This window comes from Chamaea fasciata, unplaced genomic scaffold (assembly GCF_029207755.1).
Source record: "Chamaea fasciata isolate MVZ Bird 193981 ecotype frontalis unplaced genomic scaffold, bChaFas1.0.hap1 SCAF_2, whole genome shotgun sequence".
NCBI classification, from domain to species: domain Eukaryota; kingdom Metazoa; phylum Chordata; class Aves; order Passeriformes; family Sylviidae; genus Chamaea; species Chamaea fasciata.
The window spans coordinates 88,025,940-88,045,277 of NW_027094087.1; the positions used below are offsets into that span (position 1 = coordinate 88,025,940).

Sequence of the window (19,338 nt, forward strand, 5' to 3'; positions counted from 1 at the left end):
ACATCCCTGGAATGTAGAGATGATAGTAGAAGGATGAATTGAATTAGTTGATTTCTACCTACAGGATTCGCTCATTTTGGCAACAGCAAGATGTTTAGTTCAGCTCTGCCAAAGTTTTTTGGAAATCTCACTCTAATTTGCTGAGCTTGGAGACTGTGTGATTATTTCAGCCAGCAGGAGAACCTTATTTCTTTGTCAGGTTTAAAAAAAAAAAAAGTCTGTTTGCTAATTCTTTGGGGTTTTGTTTGGGGAGTTTTTGGGGTTTTTTTTTGAATGTTACTTCATCATGTGCACCATTAAACATTTTATGTAGGAATGAGAAGTAATTATTTCTTCTTCAGTTGTTTCACACTGGAATAGCCATAAAACCCTTGATCCTGATTCTTCTCTGTTCTGCAGCTTGTAACTCATTTACTTTGTGCTCCAAATGCAATGTGTTTGTATAAATCTACTGTTGATGTTGATGTGTCATTTCTACTTCAGTCTCACTTAAAGCAAGTGTAAATAACTTTTCAGAGTTGCAAAACAGTAGGGAAATAAGCCTCCGCAAGCTAAGGCATCAGATTTATTTTCTGGGGCAAATGAAGAGGTTCTTTGAAGCCTGATCAAAGCCTAAGCTTTCCAGTTTTGCTTAGTATAAAGGTGGTGGCGTTTGAGCAGAATTTGTTGGCTTCAGGAGTTGTGTTTTTTTTTTTTTTTTCTTTTTTTTTTTTTTCTCTTTATTAGGGCTTTATATCTCTGGAACTCATATTCAACATATTTCTGGAAATGACAAGTGTAATGCCATATGGCATACCAGATTTCAAGCCACTCTGAGGTGCATGTGTGAATTTTAGAGTGCCTGGAAGAAATGAATGAAAACCACATTTTCAATTTTATCTATTGCCGAACACTGTAGGCAGAGGAACGGGAAGGCTTTGAAGTAAATTCTGCTGGAGGGATTGTGTGCTTATTTCTGAGCCACCATCCTAATGCAGCAAGGTGTAGATGTAATTTATGTTTCAAAATATGCACTAATTTCAGCAGGGCTGTCAGTTTATGTGCTGCTGTGCTATTCTGGGAGATTGTAAGAAATACTGAGCATCTTTTTGCTATTGGCAACTGTTACCATTTTCAATTCTTCATTTCCAGCCCTTTTGGTGCCTAAACCTCTCTTTCAGACTTTAATGCCTGAACTTAATTCTTAAATATCGTTGAACTGTTATTTCTGTATATGCTCTGCTTCTTTAAAAGGTTCTGTATTGATTATACTTTGAGTAGATTTCTTAAGCTTTTGTTGTTTAGTAAAAGCATTACTGAAGATATTTGTACCAGGGTTTGTTTTTTTTTTTTTCATTCTGGAGATTATATAAAAACTTTTTAAATGCAGAAAAGATGTTTGGAGAAGTTGTATCAAGTTTTGGTTATAAAAAGCATCTCCTCCTTGCAGAGGGCAAGCTATTAAGGTAGTTCCTTAAGATCAGTTGTGTGATCTGCTCATACAATTCTGTGAATTTTCTTCAGAATCAAAGACAATTTTGAAGGGGTTTTTTATGTGGGAAAAGGGAAGCAACCTACTTGTGAGATAGCTAATTTGAGTGATTAATATTTTGCCACAATAGTTGCTTAGCTGGTAGAATTTGGTAAAATTAATCCTTTCTTCCTCTAGCAATAAGAGAGTGTTCACAGGGGAAATCACATTATGCTACTAAATCCTTTCCCCCAATTTTTTCTTTTAAAAAATGTACCTCGGTACAGTAATGTTCATGAACACTTTGAACGCACAGCCTCATGCTCTTTGATTTGTGTGAAACCCTAAGGCTTTTCATAAGATTCTGAGTTTCCACTATGTTTGGTCATCTCTATGATTCAATTTAACTTCCTGTGTGCCAGTTAATTGCTGTTTCTGACCTTTTGTGTTCCAGTTGTTTCAAAAAGATGACCGCAAAGGAGTGATCCTGCAGCGGTGTAAAGCAGCACTTTTACAGGTGTTTATGATTACCATCATTTCTGATGTTTTCACACACACAGTGGAAAAATGTTTTCCTTATTCCTAGAAAATACTGATTTGTCGGGTCTGTGTTATTTAATAAATCAGTTTGCCAAAGTTGGATGTCCTGATAAAATGAGAAGCAGGAAGCTGTGGCCAGGAGCTGCCCTTGGAATCTCTGTGTGTGCAATCCTCCTCTGGCCTTAGGGACAGCTTTCCCCGGTAGGAGGTCGCAGTCAGGAGCCTGGACAGACACAAAGTGGGGGGTTTCTAATGCTGAGTGTATGTCCTCTTGGTGACAGTGGGGAACTACTGAAAAATTCATGGAGTTTTCAAGGAGAAAACTATATGCCTTCTTTCCTTCTAGATGTTTTTTGATTCCCCCCCCGCCCCCCCCCCCTTGGTGTGTGATGTGTTTTCAAATTCTTCTTTCTGATACAATGGATTATTTTTTTTTTACTAATTTAAGCAAACTTTTTTAATACAAAGTCTTAGTTCATATCTGTATTCCCCTTAAAGACTTCCGGAGTACAGAGATCCACACAATAGTAATAAGTCATTGTTCTTTGCTTTTGCAATTCTGTGAAACCATACATAGCACCAAGTATATATTCAATGAAAAGTTTTTATTTGAAATCAAGAATTTGGAATTTCTGAAATGCAATTTCTGTGTGTTTTGGTAAGATTAAAATAGAGGACATTTTAGAGTTTTTAACTTTACCTGCTTTATGCACAAACAATTTTGAAGCATTAGGTTTTGTGTCAGAATGGCAATACACTTCTCAAATTGCCATCCATATAGAAATTTGTTTTGGAATAGTTTAAGATGGGTATTAGAACACTGTGAATTTGTTAGTTAGTCCTCTTTCTTCCTACATTTTCTTCAAAACTCCTCTTCCAACATTTCTAGAAATTTTGTGTATATTCATATCTTTAAAGGAACCTAGGTAAGAAACTCGTGGAAAAAATCACAAGATGGAACATGTAGTCAGTCAGCCATTTGAAGAAACCCTGTATGCCGAACTTTTCATCATGTGTCTCTGACTTGGATCAGAATTAGAAACAAACATCTCCTCAGTTCTTCCCTTTCTGAAAGACTGCCTTGAATTTGTTAGCATTTTATTTTATCCTTCAGGATTAAAGTTTAAGCTGTCAAATACAAAACCCTAGCTAAAACCTGAGCTCTTTTGGTGTAATAGTCATTGCAGGTGATGTGTGTTTCCTTTATTGTGTATAAATGTTCTTAAATGTATTATCTCTGAATTTCAGTGTATCAAAAACAGTGTTTGTTCTGAGGCTATTACCAGCCAACCCTTACTTTCTATCAAATTGTTCTGAGTACTGTAATGATTGGTGGTTGATTGTCATCAGTTGAAGTTAAAACTAAGCTCTGCATAGGTCTTCTGTGTATATTTTTCCTTCCCTGTCTGTGAAAACCTTTCTGCATCTTTCAGTGTTCCTCTGACATTTTGGCTGCTCTTGTCTTGTTTCTTCGTCTGCTTTTTCACTAGTTGACATTCTCATGTGAGTTATCTTTACCAGCCACTTACTAAAAAACTACATCTGCTATCCATGTTCTTGTTTTGAAAACACCAGCAAAGAGCAATTCTGAAATAAAACTGTGATTGCATGCCCATCCGAGCTTTATTGCTTGGTAGATATTGCAGGTAATGGCACAAAGGAAGATATGATAGCCTGTGTTAGCAATCAAAATGTAGCCCTGGTGGATTTGTAGTCTCTTTTACATGTTGGTGCTGTTTGTAGAAGCTCTGTAGACCTGAAGCAGAACTCTTGCTGCCCTTAGGCCATCAATTTACACATACTTCTGGTTCTGCAAGTTTTCTTTGAAATCATGGATGTGTGTGGTTGGCTTGTTTTGGGTTGTTTTTTTAGTGAAGAATTGTTTCATAACATTTGGTGGTAATTAGCCTGAGTCAGTCATTCGAGATGGGGATGGGGAATCCTGCCTTGCTGAGAATCACAGAAATCCTGTGATTCTGATTTTTGAGGACCCCATGATCTCATACCATTTTTTGGTAAAGCTTTTGTATAGATACACAAGATGCCATTCAAAGTTTGTGGATGTGTGTTTATTAGTCTAATAGCTTATTCTTTAATTTGACTGATTAACATGTGCCAATAACTTTCCAAAGCTTGTGCTTAAGTTGGGATTATCTACTCTTCTGCTCACCAGTGTAAGTTGTGTTCAAGTAGCAGGTTCATGCAATCCTCCTGTCTCTCTGCTCCAGGGAGAGCAGTGATAGGAAAGAGAAGGGCTTTTTTGCCTGTGGGGACATGAAAAGACTGGACAAAGAAAAAGTAGTACCACCTTCCTTTGAGGTGATTCTTCCTTCAGGCTTTATTCAAACAGGAGGCATTTTTGCCCTGTGACAGTTTGAAGTTTAGTTCTCAGACCCAAATTCTCATTTTGAAGCTCCCATCAGGTTGTATTCTGCAGAGAAGAGGAGTCATGTTTCTGTGGTGAAGCCAGCTGGCTTTTTTAGGAGAAAAGCTAAAACTGGCTTCTGAAACACAAGCTAAGCAAAGTGTGTAACATTTGTCCTTACAGTTTATAAGCGTGGCAGTGTCTACTTCAAAGTTTTGTGACATAGGCGTAGAAACCCATGCTAGAAATTTTGGTGGTTATGGCCTCTGTAGGGTTGCTCTTTTTTCTGTCTTCTGTTTCCTTTGTATTTCACAAAGTAAGATAGTAATATGTCTCAAAAAAAAAAAAAAAAAAAAACCACACACAAAAAAAACCCCAAAAAAAAAAAAACCACAACTGCCCTGAATTGCTTTGCTTTGGGTATTTTTTGAAGTGTTGAATATTGATTGACTCTTCCTGAGCTCATTAATGCCTATCATCAGCAGGAAACATAATAATTCTGATTGAAGGAAGTTGGCACATGTAAAGTTACTACAAGCTGGTAAAATGCAAGGTGAGAATAATTTTTTTTTTTGCAAAGGAATGAATGAATGAATGGTGTACCCCATTTATGGTGTCAGAACCAGTACTAGATGATGCATCATGCTTTTTATCCTTGATATTGTTTTGTCGTGCTAGGTTTATTTCTGATTCCTGGAACATCACCAAAATTTTGAATCCTGTTCACATGGCATGTCTGTTCCTGGGCTGATTTTTTTTTTTTTAAATTTTTTTTTTTGTTTGCCACCATATGTCAAATGAGCTAAGAACGTGAAGCTTGTTGTACTGCTTTCTTAAGGTACCTAGTGCTTCTAAAAATTCAGTAGCTATAATTTGAGCACGTGATATGTTCACAGTCTGTAGGTAGGTTCTAGTTTTCAAAATACTTAATTCTTACTGGAAACTGCTACTTTGTATTTGTCAGGAAGAAAGCATTTGTGGCATTTGTTATATTGCATTGATATTAAATGAAGGGTTGCTATAACTATTTTTTTTGAGAAAACTTGTGTGTATGCTTTTAGCAATTAGCAGTGAGTTTTTGAGACTGTTGCTCTTAGGGTTCATGTCATAGACTTTGTGTTCTGAAGCATGTGGGTTGCTTGTGTTCTTTTGCAGTTTGAGACGTGAAACTTCCCTAATGGATCTGCTCTTGTTATAGGATCCGTATTTACCATCATAGTTTACTGAAAGAAATGGTAAATTACAAAGAAAACCAATATAGTTGAAATCCTGCAGAAAGGAAATTGTTCTGCCTCCTTTAAAGTTAACCACAATTTTCAAAATTATTTAAGTATACAAGTGCAGTTTAATGCTTTCAGATTTTTATTTGCTGAAAAAAACTCAGAGATGATACTCTTAGCTTCATTTTTAGACAATGTTCAAATCATGAAGCCAGTGTCTTCATATTTCTCTTAGCAAAGCTTCTGTTTCTGCAGGTCAATAAAGCCATTTTAAAGTGTGTGCAGAAAACCCCATGGAAATACACCAGAAAAGCCCATGGGATTGAGTAATACTCATGGAAAAAGGCCTCCGCCTTTGTTTCCTTTTGTCACAGAAAGGAAAAAAAAACAAACAACCCCCAGCCTCATGTTATTGTCTTTTAATCTCCCCTGCACAGAGAAAGCTGTGGCCCAGATCTTCCCATTTTAATTGTGGAATTGGAGTATAAACCTTGAAATTACTTAATTATCCTCCCTCCCTACATCAGCATCCTCTCTCTTAGTCTGGAATTTATCTGTTTCTCAGGTTATCAGTAGGCATATAAAGGATCAAATTTAATAAAACTATAGCTAGAATTGTTTAATGAAATGTCTGAAATATTTAAAAGTCTGTTGTTGAAACTTTGAGCCTTTCTGTAGTAGAAACAAAGCATTTGGCATGTGTGCTTGAAAGTGGACAGCATATGTTTTCTTAGCTTTTGTTTTTTAGCAACAGATCATGTGTTTAAATGGCATCGTGACATTTTGATTTCTAGCCTGCATGAGGAAGATGATTTAGTCAGGTTAGCTATTGAGAAAGAGCTATTCAACAAGGCTCTTGTGTACCCTTCAGAGAGAGCTTGGACTGTTGTGACTGCCTACTACAAATGAGGGATTTTTAATTTGTTTTCTTTCGGTTTTTTGTTCCCAAAAGAAAGGACAGACCTGGACATCTGTAAATGTTCGGGTTTGGGTAGTTGGATGAGCTTGGGATATACTGTATGAAGAGAGTGACACATGATTATTATATATCCATGAATAAACTGCACTGAAGTGGTGAAGTATTCAGAACTTCTGAAAATTGTCTGAATTTACTTTGAAATATTTAGCAATGATAATTTTTAAAATCCAGATAGAGTAAGAGCTTATATTTTAAAATTTCATCATGTTTTCAGTATCTTTCGGATTGGTGAGGTTTTGTTTTGATGTCCTCTCTGTTCTCCAACATGAGGTAACCCTGTGTGAAAAGGTTCTTTACCCAGGAAATCTTTAAAAAACAACAGACAAAATAAAACAACCCCTAAGAAACAAGAAAATGAGAACTTGGACATCATTGGAGTAAATGTTGAATTCACCTGGTGGTTGTTGTTATGGTTTACATATGTTTTGAGCATTGGGACCAGGTCAAACTTCTGTGCCACAAGCAGAAGGAACAGTTGTTTGAGAACTATGAAATAGCAACTGTCTTCCTCAAGGGATGGTGGGAAGAAGAGGCATTTCCCAAGTCTTTCTGAAATGCCTGGCAGAAAAAGGTAGCTCTGAATTTGCTTTCTTGTAAATGAAATTTTATTAAGCTGTGATTGCTATCTATGTCATACTATAAAGATGGTTGAAAAATGTGCTGATTCTCATTTCATTCAGTTTATTGTCATACCGTATGGGATTTAAATGAGACCTAATGGAGTCGTAATTGGATTTGATTGGATTTGCAGTGCCTGTGTGACATGAAGGAGGATTCATGGTACTGTGCTCAGTCTGTTGTAGAGAGCAAATGCAAAAATTAAATCTCATACAAAACTGGAAACAAATAGATTGATTGAATATATCCTTTAAAAAAAAAAAGTAAAGTTGAGGAAAATTGTAGCTGAAGAATTTCGTTCTAGGCTTTGTCAGAGTGCTTCTGACAGGCTTAATGACTGCATGATTCACTTGGGAGATATTTTCAATTAAGTGTATATTTTCATATATATATTAACTGTATATTTTCAGTATATTAACTGTATATTGTATGTAAATAAAATAAAGTTATTAGTTTAGAAGTTTAGTTAAAATCCTTGTCTCTGATATTCTCTGTTATGCTTTTACAGCAGAAAATAACTAGGTTACTGATTTGAATTTGGTGCAAACTGGTAATACCCAAAATTGCAGCCTTGCAAAGCGATGTCTGTGAATATCTCTGAAAAAGGATTTTGAGAGTAAGTGCTGTCAGAAAATGATAGCTGCTCTTCATTGGCACTGCTTTTGAGTTAAGGCTATCTTGAGTTCTGCAGTGCTACCCTGCATTTGTGTATTAGTTGTTTCTTTGAATTTCTTTTTGAATTAGCTCTCTACTCTAGAATGTACGATGTTTTGAGACTTTTCTGAGTATTGCTAATGACTGTATTTAGGAAAAAAACAGAAACAAAAAATACCCACCTCTAATTGTGTGAGTTATGGTGTAAGAAGCATAGGCTTGGAATATGCAGTCCTAAATATAGCCACATTAATAATGAATGCTTTACTCTCTGCTGAATTTTATGCTGTCTTGATACCAGAGGCACTTGCAATATATATATAGTGAGTTATATCTTTACCACTGAAAATATTCTGGACAGATCAGGATTAGAAACTTTGTCTAAACAAGTCTGCTATTTTTGATTATCATTTACTTATATTTAAAAGTTTATTCCTCTATTCATAATAGAGATAAGGCTTTCTAGGTAGAATGTATTTACTAACCAACATATATTGCTCCAGATATTTGGCATGTGCAATTTTTTTCTTTAGTTTCATAGCAGTCTCTTGAATAGCTTCATTTAAAAAACAGATAAACTTACATTTTAATATGCCTGCAAAGAAAGAAAAAAAATTCCTTATATTATTTCTTTGTTGAATTAAAATACTACTTCCCTTTCTCCTTGATCCTTATCTCTTCTAAAACCGCAAATAAACAGAATCCTGTTGCAGGGTTAGTAAACTGAATTTGCCACATAATTAAACAGTAACACATACACTTCCAAAGAAAAAGGGAAATCAGCAGTTAAAATGGCTTAAGTAAAGCAGCAAGGAATCATACTCTTAAATTAAAATACCATTTGTCAATGAATACCATTTGTCAAAATGAGGGAGAGTATTATTTTCTTTTATGTAGACTTCAGGTAAATTTATTTTGTGCTTCTGGGAAGTTGGCATGTTATACTACTGCTATTAATGTTTTGTTGGGAAAAAGAAGTTTTGGAAAAAAACCAAAATGGTAATTGAGGATGAAGAGATAAGCAGAAATCTTTGTAATTACTTGAGTCAATATGTCTTTTTTCAAAGAAGTGGACCTGGAAGCTATAATCTTGGGGGGCAAATTTGGACAAGGTAATTGGCTTTGACCTTTTGCCAGATGTCTAACAGTTCCTTTTCCCCTCTCCCTTGCATCCAGATAAATGTCATGCCTTTAAGTTTTTGTTCCCTTGTTCTGGTTTCAAGAGTGGAGCTGCTTATGTAGCTAATCGGCGCTTAAAATTATTTCCACTTCTAACCCCAGTAGGACTCTCTTTTGGGGTATTCAGACAGAATTGACATCATTGGATTTCTGCCCAGATACTGTATTTAGATAGCTTTGGAGATGTCATTAATTTGACAGCTGCCATAGGAAATCTTTGTTTTGACTATTGTTACAGGGCCTGCAATGTTTCTATTGCATTTTCATTTGTAGTCTGCCACTGAATTGCTGTGATTAAAATGAGTAGAATAAGACACCATCAAATGTTTACAAGACATGAAAGGGAAAAAAATCAGTGCTAAAAACCTCAGAAGGTAGACTGTTGCCAAATTTTATTTGGGTATGATGAGATTCTGGAATACCTAGTTATCTTCCAAACACCAGTAACAGCACAGCCTGTGGCTAGAGTTGCTGTGTGCTGTGGTGGAACCAAAGCTGCGTTAACGTTTCTCTTGTTGCCAACCTAAAGCAAAGTTTGTCTGCTTCAGGCAAAAACTGCTTCAGCTGCTTTTCGCATGGTTAACTTGGAAGAAAAACAGGTTTTTTGGGGAACTTTCTTTTTGGGAAGTGGAGATCCTAGCAACTCAGCTATTATTTCTGAAAGACATGGATCTAAGGATCTTTCTGCACAGTGAAGGTGGAGATTCTGGGGACTGCTGTTCTGCCATGTTTAAAAAGGACGGTCACCGTACCACTTATTGAGCTGTTTAAGTGACAAAACCACTTCCAAATTCCATGTGTTTGTCTTCCAGTTCCCTTTGGCTCTTAGATGTGAACCTCTAGCTTGGTAGTTTGGTACTTGAACTTTATGCAGGTTATTGCAACTTGAACCTTGTTTTTCATCAGTTACATCATCAGAGGAGACTCAGAAAAACTTTAAATCTGAAATATCAGTTATTCACAGCCTTTGATGTACAAATAGACTGTGACAAAAATGTCTTACTCCTCCAAAAGAAGATAATTTTCATCAGAGCATTACTGAGTACTAACACCAAATATTATTTGAGCCTGTTCTGGTGTCAGTTAGGGATTTTGTGATAAGTGGTCTCCCCCATCTCAGTTTTACTGTTGCATTCTAGTTTAGTGTCTGTTTATTCAGATTCTTCAGCCCCGTGCTTTTTGGCATTGTGAATGAAATACTGAGTTTCAGTAAACAGTAGATCTCTGCTCTTCTTGGTAGTGGTGGTTTAGAGAGGTTTCAACTTGCTCCCTCAGGTGAAGTCATTATAGATTTCTTCACCTGAAGGCCATGATGCCTGGACTTCTTTCTGCTGTCCTGTCCAAGTCAAGTGGCTTGTTCATGCTGACACTGCTTCAGATACAGTTTACCTCAACAGAATAGTGCAGAGCTTGCAAAATCTTTGGTGTCAGATACTCTACTTGGACAGTAATGTCTAAAGCATCCATATTCCTTGTGGCTGAGTATCTGGAGGAAGGGTAAAACCCAGACACTCTCAGCAAACAGGCTCAGGTGTGGGGAATGACAGCTGCAGCTGTTGGTGATGGCAGCTTTTGCTGGGGAGTGCCCAAACCAGGCCTTGTTCAGCGTAAATTATCCACTTGGCACCTTGCAGTTTGAATTATCAAGAAGTTTCTGACTGTGGTTTTCTTGAGGACCTCAGTCACAATCTGCTCTGTGCATTTCCTCTAGTTCTCTGTATCTGCCTGGTGGCTTCAAAGACAAACACTGACCTTGATCTATCCCTCTTAAAATCACCATTGCCATATATTTTAGCACGAGGCAGTAGTGGCAATATTATTTTAAATTCAGACAGTGCCATGTTGAATGTACACATAGGAAAAATTTTCTTCAGACTAAGAGAGAATGAATAATTTACCAGAATAGAAACTCTAATAAGGATTTCAATCAGCCTTTAACTTTTTTGCTAGAATTGCCTGAAGGCTAAGTCTGCCTTACTTGACTCTGTAGCCCCTGGTACAGTCCATTTTTTGTTGTATCTCACCCCAAAGCAAATCATCTCAAATTGTGTAACTGTGAGGTTTATTTGCTTATTTCAAATAAGCAAAAAATTTCATTTTAGCCATGAGTGGTAACCAGTTGTCTCTGCCTAGTGTTTCTCTGATACTTAGTTAGTGTTACATTCTTCTGTGTTAGCTAATTCATTGGAATATGTTGTTTTCAGTTCTCCAAAAGGCATCTGTGAATCTTTTTCCAGTGGAGGTGTTAATTTTCAGTAATCTACATGTGCAGATTACTAGATTACTATAAAAAGTATATTAACATGCTATTTGTAGTCATCTCTCACAGTCCTGAAATCTACAAGTATTGACTTTAAAGCTCTGACTCTAGTAGAGAGGTTTGGGAAAGTGGTATAATTCAGTGAGTTGTGTATGTATTTGCCTTTAAAATATTTTACATAAAAATGCAATAGGAAAAACAGATTTGTGAAGGAGCTGCTTGGCGCTGGTAGATTGCTAACCACTGAGGTCATCCTCAAAGATTCTGAGCTGATTTTGTATTTAATGGAAAGGACTGTTGTTGTACAGTTTTTACAAACAAAGCATTAAATTATTGATAAGAAAAAGGCTGAAGCTCAAATGGAACCAATTATTAAACTGTATGTACAAAGCACTAGTTTATGAAATTCTTACTAACTATAGATAAAGATGTTTCTAAAAATGGTATCTGTAATTTGAATAATAATGCATCCTGTTAAGGAAACCAGAATAATTCTTATGCTCAAATCATGGCCCAGGAAACTCTCTTAGTGGAGTATTACCTGGGGCTGAAGTCTAATCCTCTCCTTTCCCTAGAGACATTATTGTGAGACAAAGTTTAAGAGCAGCCTTGGTATGTATAGTTCAGTTTCTGCTTATCTATTGACAGTTACAATGGGCAGTGCAAGTCTTTCCACATACATTTGTAAGGGTTCTTGAAGTGGTTAGAGTTGTCCTAAGCATGAATCAAGACCTTTGTTGCTTCTCCTATGTGGGCTTTAGGGATATTTATCCATATCCTTACAGAGACAGCTTGTAAATCCTTAAAGAAAGAAAGTAAGAAAGGTTGCGAGCTCTGTTCTCTTATTGCAGATAAAGAAGGAAAAATAGGGGATTGATATAAAATGGAGTTTGAATACTTCGCTTTTCACTGATAGTTCTTGAATAGGAATGCTAAAAAAAAATGGAGCTATGATGGTGGCACAGCACCTTGGTTGTGTGCTTCCTTCAGCTTGCAGAGTGGTCACAGCTTGCACTTACTCTGATGCTTGATTTTTGGTCTGAACAGCAGATGTGTGGGGTTTTGGTCATGGGAGTTATTTGGTTTTGAGACTGCAATATTACATGTCTTCATAGCCTTCCTGTCGGGGAAGCTTTCTGGCCACCCATTCATAATTTTTCCGCTGTGGTTTATGTTGAGTTTTTTTTGTTGTTTCCTCATGCAGGGGCTGCCACAGAAGTTTGCAGCTCAGCATAATTAAATATGAATTAGATCAATATCAGCAAGTATCAAGACAGAAAGTCCTGCTTAATCCAGGAATTTTAAAATTGCATATTACAGTCAGTTTAGGTACTAATTTGTTATCAGTATTTGGGTTTTTTAATAGCTCAGACTTTTGGGGGAGACCTATAGAATGTAAAAAGCATGCAATTTCTCTTAAAATAATGTAAATTTGTACAATATATATTGTACAAATCTCAGCAGATGCATCTACTAACAGATGTAACTCTCCTCCTTTCTTTGCAGTTTAAAAAGATGCTAGTCATACAAGTGATTGGAGGATATACATACAAAAATAGGAAGCTTACAATGGCAGTTAGGTTTTGAAAGACAGTATTTATTTTAAACACTGATATTACTTGAACAACCAACTACTTGTGTGTCATGAGTAGATCAGGTGGTTGTGCAAATATATGTAAAAAATATTCTTGTTTTTTGAAAACATGGCATGTGTACTCCAGTACAGAGAATACACACTTGACTGCAGGAGTTAAATGAAAATACAGGTCAGCAAAGATTCTTTGTATGTGATTAAAGTCTAAGCCATGCATGTTTTCCCCAGCTGCATTTCTCTTCCTATTCTCCCCCAAGTATATGTTTATTTAAAAAAAAAAAAAAAAAGAGTTGTTCGAAGGACCAATGATACATGTCTAACTGCTTCCTCTTTGATACAGACAGCATGGCCAGAGGTGCACAACAGCTCTTGCATCCAGACAGGAACACAGAGAAGATGCACAACCTCCTCCTGCCTGTCTGCTGTTCAGTAGAGACATGAATTTCTTGGAGTAACTTGTACAGCCTCTGGTGCTGACTCCAAACCTGGACTGCTTAAAAAAGCCCATTTAAACACAGAAATTTCTCTTTGCTTCAAGGGTTGGTCCCATTTTTATAGCTGGCATACAGGTTCAAATCTTTCCCAGTGTTTTAAGTATCTCACAGTCTTTTATGCATGCAAGGCAGTGAACCTGTTCTTGTCGAGCCTCATATCATTTGCTTCCTCGCTGTTAAAGAATCACGATCTTAAGAGAAGAAAAGCTTAGTTGTATTGACTATATAGTATGGAAGGATTTTAACTCTTTTGTTTATTTTTAAAATGTTATACACATTGTAATGCAGCGTTGTAATTTGCTGCCTTTTTGAAATCTTGAATATGATGTAAATCCACTTTTCTTTTATCTTTTCTCCTTGTGTTTCATACTGAATCTGAAAGTGTATTACTACTTTAATATAACCATTTTCTTAGCTGTAGAAGAAGGTAATATTGAGTGAGTTTTGAGACGATACATATTACTAGGAGGTTTAAAATACAAAGCATATACTAGAGTATTAAAAAACTTGTTTGGTTTCTTTTCCCTTTAAACAAATTCAGGCATTGGGCTTAGGCTGAGTGCTTAGACTGATTTGTCTGCTGCTCCATGGAACTGGATTATGCTTGCCCAATTGTCTGCATAGTTAAAATATTTTGAACATAGCCTATTTTAATGTAACTTCTTTTGAAATGTCTCCCTAATGGAGAAGTCTTAATGGAATACTTTAATAGCCCAAAGTGGTTACCTGCAATTGCTCCAGTGTATTTCAGTCAATTACAAGGGAAGGCAATATTTAATGTTGGAGTGAAGCTAGATGGTGTAATGAACTGGCAGATTGCCAACTTGATCTTCTCCACAGGAGAATTTGTATTAATGTGATGCTTTTCATTTGTTCTCCAGAAGGTCACCAGTAATATATAAATTGGAGTTAAAATTCCCACTCTGTGCAGTACAGGTTTATGGTCAGATCATTCTTGTGTATTAGCATATTAAGTATCAAAGAGATTATTTTAGCTATTTCATGTCAGAATTTAAATAGGAGGTGGTTGGGTATTGGGAAGAGAGCCTGAGAGAATTGTCATCGAAATCACTGCTGTAAGGTTGCATCTGGATTTTAGCCATGGAAAGAAAGAGGGGCACATTAGAGCTATTAGTGAAAGAAGAGGTGGTTAATAACTGTAGCTGTTACTTGTAATGTAATCAAGACCACTAATTTATTCTGTGAAGTAGTAACCTTTATAATAAGGTTCTTACATTAGATGTTACTGATATTTACCTTCTGGTGCTCGTTTGCAAGGATCAAGTTCACATTTTTATTTCTGACTGTTGACAGGGGCTTTTTACTGTGGAACTTTTATAGTCCTTGTGTTTGGAAGACCTTGATTTAGAAAGCAAATGAGTGACTAAAGTTACTATTGAAGACTGCACAAATTTTTATTTTTGCTTTGTGTGTTTATAATCCCATGTTCATCCAGTTCCTTTACTCTGCCATTCCTATTCCTTGTCATAGTCTTCTGTTCCTCTGCTCTGGGCCTCAGGGAAATGTAGGCTATGAAGGGACTCATGAGTGGTAAGGAGCTGTGGCATTTTAGATGTGGCAGGACTGATATTACTCCAGTAGTAAATGCATTGAGTGAGGTATGGCAAATGGACATTGTGCCAAATGGTGCAGAAGTGATAGGCACTGGGGATACCATAGGAGAAGACTGCCCACCTCTGTTGCTCCATTTGCTTTGCTGACTTCCAAAAAAATTGTTGACTTGATTTCCCAAGTTTTCCAATGTTGCACCAGTTTGTCTTTTGGATGAACACTAAGTCCTGTGTGTTGCAAGGCTTTTGAAGGTGGATGGAAATAATTTTGTACTCTCAAAACTTAACAATTCATTCCCCAGAATGTCGGTGCTATCAAATATTTCTTTCTAGTCCTGGCTGGTAGGATATGACAGGAGAACCAGAAAACTCCCATGTATGGTGCAAACTCTGCCTGGGGGCAGGTAGTCCCAAACCATAACTGCTGTTACAATTTTTTGACCCTTGAAAAGAAAGGTCCTGAACTTCTGTAACTGAAGATCGTTTCAAGGAACACATTTTAAAGGAACATTTCGAGGAGCATTTTAAATATAAGTGAAATGTTCGAGGTCTGGGTTTCCATGCTGTGTTTGTGTCACTTGGCAAATCACAGTGTTTTGGGCAAAGTTTTGGACTGTGGGGGTGTGTGATGGAAATTGGCTGTTCCTCTGGGGAAGTGACTGTTAGTGTGACTCTAGCAGAAAACTTCCTCTGGCTCTTGCAAAGTCAAGTGAAGATTTTTATCATGAGAAAAATAGAAAATGGGGTCACAATGTGGAAGGACTGAACCCAAGGACAGAGACCAGTTTGCAGCTTCTGCTTGTGTCTGTTAGATTGACAGAGTTTTGTTTCAGTCTAAGTGTTGTTCGGAGTGATGGTTTTTTGTGCATCTTCTTCCTTTGACTATTTGCACTATCACCATTAACATTCCAAACTGCTTTCTATGTGTGTTGAGCTGCCAAAATAAAACGATTCTTGCTGTACAGAAGGAAATTAGCATTGTTATGTTGAGATAAACACATGACTCATTCTTTTCTTATGCCTTCAGATGAAATTTGGACTTTCTTTTCCCAACTGTACTTCTTCTCTATCTAACTAATAAATGCAGGGCTAGTTTTTCAGGTATTGATGAGGAACAGTGCTATTTTTCAGCTCACTTTCAAACACATGTTCTCTTTGCAAGTGTGCATTTGTGAAGGTGGAAGCAATAATTGAGGGAGGTATTGTGTTTTTCTTGAAGGTACAAACCAAAAATACCCTAACAAAATCAGAGACTTGGTGCAGCACTTCAGTAATAGTTGATAATGAGCAGTAGATGATTTGTGAGGTAGGTCAAGGAAAGATAGTACTCTTCAGAAGATCTTGTACCAAAAAAAGAGGAGATTTTTATTTTCTCATTTTTATCTCTTAATATTAAAAGTGTCCTTATATTATTGACAGGAGAAAAACATGTACTATAAAACATTCAGCCAGCGGGAAAATAGATCTGTTCTGCCTCAGGGTTTTAATGTTGCTTCATTTATTAAAGTATCTTTCCCATTTACTTGGTATCGTCCCACAGTTTCAATAGAGCAGTTTTCAGTGAGAACACAGTTAAGGTCTATAACTGGTTAGAAAAATTGATATAGAAAAGTGTTGTTGCCTGTAGTCTGAGTCTGCAGAACACTGAAAACCCAGGTGGGGCAGCACTATTCCAGCCACCACCTGGCAGAGGAGAAGCAATTGGTCACCTTCCAGTCCCATCTGCTTTCTGCTGTCACAGGCAAATCTTCATTGAGGTGGTGAACTGGTTCAGGAGGCACTTCAGTTGGAATAACATTTCCTCATAATTTGCCATCCTCCATTATTAATTTTTTTTTTTTTAATCTTGTGTGTTTTTTAGGAGGGCTGGCAACAGTTTGTCTCGCCTTGCAGCTGCTGGGGAGCAAAGGGTGAGCTTCCGGGAACTGAGGGTCAGGAGCTCTTGTGTTCTTTACTCCCTAACAATATGTTTAGGTTTAAATGTTTGTCAAACTGTGACTTAGTAGTTCTGTTACTCCACCTATTAATGAATGGTAGAGTTAATCTCACTTTGAAACATTTGTGTACGGTATTTATAATACCTTTGTCAATAATTTTTCTCCCCTCACTTTTTTTATTGTGCATGGGATCACTGGGTGACTTGCTCCTTTGAAGTTAATTTCTTCTTAGGTTGCTTTTGTGGAGTCACAACTGCTTGGAATCTGTTCAGAAAAGACTTTGAACAGAAACATTTGTGCATGAGTGGCTTGGGGTTGTATCAGAGTTTTAACACCTTGTCCTTATGAGGTAGAAGCTGCAGCACAAGTTGCTGAGAATTTTTTTTCTTCTTTTTGAATTGGATCTTAATGGGTTTTCAGTGCCTGAATTTGTTAGGCATCCTGTGGAGGTAGAAGGGTCACTAAAAAACAGAAACAAGTCTTTAAATACTCTGACATCTCTTCTGAACAGTTACTTTTGTGGCCAGAAATACTTAACAGAACAATGGAGGCCAGGAGGGACCTCTGGACGAGCCATCCACGTTCTGTCAGGGACCATGTTCAGTAGTATTTGAGGCTCTCCCAGGAAGAAGGCCCATCCCTTCCCAGAGGGTATGTGGCTGTGCTTAGCCACCCTTGTGCCTTCTTGACATCCAGCTAGAATTTCCCTGAATGTGGTTTTCTGACCCTTTGACAAACTTCAATACTGCTGTTCAAGCTCCCTCGTTGGGTCACCATCTCTTGTGCCAGAAGGCTCCAAGCCACATGTGGTAGTAATCCAGCTGAATTACACATCTATATGTGTGTGAGTGCCTTCTGGATGGAAATACTTCACTGCCCTACAAAACTCCTGGCTATGCTTTTGTTGCTGCATGTCTTTTCCACGTGTAGAGGCATTTTCTTTTTCTTAGAAAGTACAGTCAGGTTAAACTGACTATACAAGAGTGAAGGAAACAGTAAATAATGGTGCTTTGTAAAATACAATCTGTCAAAAACTGGGCTGAATTTTTGATTCAATTTCTTGACTGATTTTTCTCTGTATTGTGAAGGCTTAACTTGTACATGGTTTGGGGTTAAAATCACCTTGTATTCACTTAGAGAAGTTAAATATAAAGATGGGGTCTGTTTATGCTAAACAGGTGGGTTCAAGTTCAAGCCATTTTGCCTGCTCTTCAGCATCTCATAGGAGATTTTGACAGCCTGAAAGCTAAATGACCTATTTGGAAGTGTTCTGAGTTTAGTGCTAGAAGTAAAGTATATGTTTGTTGTTTCAGGTGTCAGTGTGTATAACTTTGTTGGAGAGTCCTGCCTTTCACTGCTTGGATCCTTTTAACAGTGTGTCAAAGGTGAGTGGTTCAACTTCAGTGGTTATTTTCATAACTTAAGATGACAAGTAAACTGGATGTATTGCTTGGTTTTGGCTTCTGTGTAATAGCAGTGTAGTTGTGATTCTTTGAATTTTTTTTTTTAACTGCTGGATGAATGATTAAATAGCGTGCCTTTTCTGTCAGTGATCTGGGGCAAATCAGTTCTAGCTCTTACTTTCAAAAAAAAAAAAAAAGATAGGCTCAGAGTATTAATTAAGAACTAGACATTACTTCCACTGTTTTATGCCTTCTATCTCCTGCTATCTACTGCTTTGACTTGGGATGTTTTCCCCTGAAGGTACTGCCTGAAAGCACAACATGGTGCTGTGGGAAGTATGGAGGAGAATCAATCATCCATAAACCATGTTTGTATTATTCTTTGGTTAATTCTAAAATCTAAGCAATAGCTTTGAGAGTGTCGAGTATTGGAAGTATTGGTTGGAAAGGTTTTTGTGAGAGCAGAAGAGAATTGCATTCAGTGTATAGAGAGCATCTTCCTAGGCTGACTCTTAAGACCTGAAATAATCTAATGAAGCTGATGTTCCTGTAGAAGTCTTTTTGGGGTAGAGTATGGCTAATTTCTTCCAATTTGTGTACCCTGTTGTCAGTTTCTAGTAGCTGTAGTTGATCTCTGTGGCTTAATAGGAATTTGTTAACAGAAGCCTTTAATAAATGACACCTCATTACAACTGTACCAAAAAATAAAAGCAAAATGGCAGAACATGGAATACACGTTCACCATTGTAGTAGCTGCAGCATGGAATCTTGGCTTTATTCAGTACTTTACCAGGTGGATTTGTTACTTCTTACTCAAATTCTCTGTTAATAAAATAAGAGTAATGTAACCTTCTTCAGGAGGAAGTTATGAAGTCCAATTACTGTCATTTTGGAGCGTTCAAGTGGGAAGCAATATATTAAGTTGTTGTGTGCCTTGATATTTGCTGTGAATTCTGTTAAATACTTGTTCAATTAAGTGTTATGAGATGTTGAAATAGATTTATTTATTCAATAAAGTGTTGGTGAACCAGTTAGAATTAAAAATGCAATCCAGTCAATTAAAAATGCAATCCA

The 19,338-nt window shown here is 37.0% G+C and overlaps 1 protein-coding gene across 2 annotated transcripts in view; it reads left to right on the top strand.

The window, feature by feature from the left end:
• Positions 1–19,338, top strand: part of NCK2 (NCK adaptor protein 2) — an 84,584-nt gene that overhangs the window by 13,889 nt on the left and 51,357 nt on the right. Inside the window, exon 2 of one of the 2 annotated variants that reach the window (XM_066176668.1) lies at positions 18,175–18,246. The exons of the other annotated variant lie outside the window; for it this stretch is intronic. The gene's annotated coding sequence lies outside the window, so the exon portion shown is untranslated. The remainder of the gene's footprint in view (positions 1–18,174; positions 18,247–19,338) is intronic. 2 annotated transcript variants of the gene reach the window in all.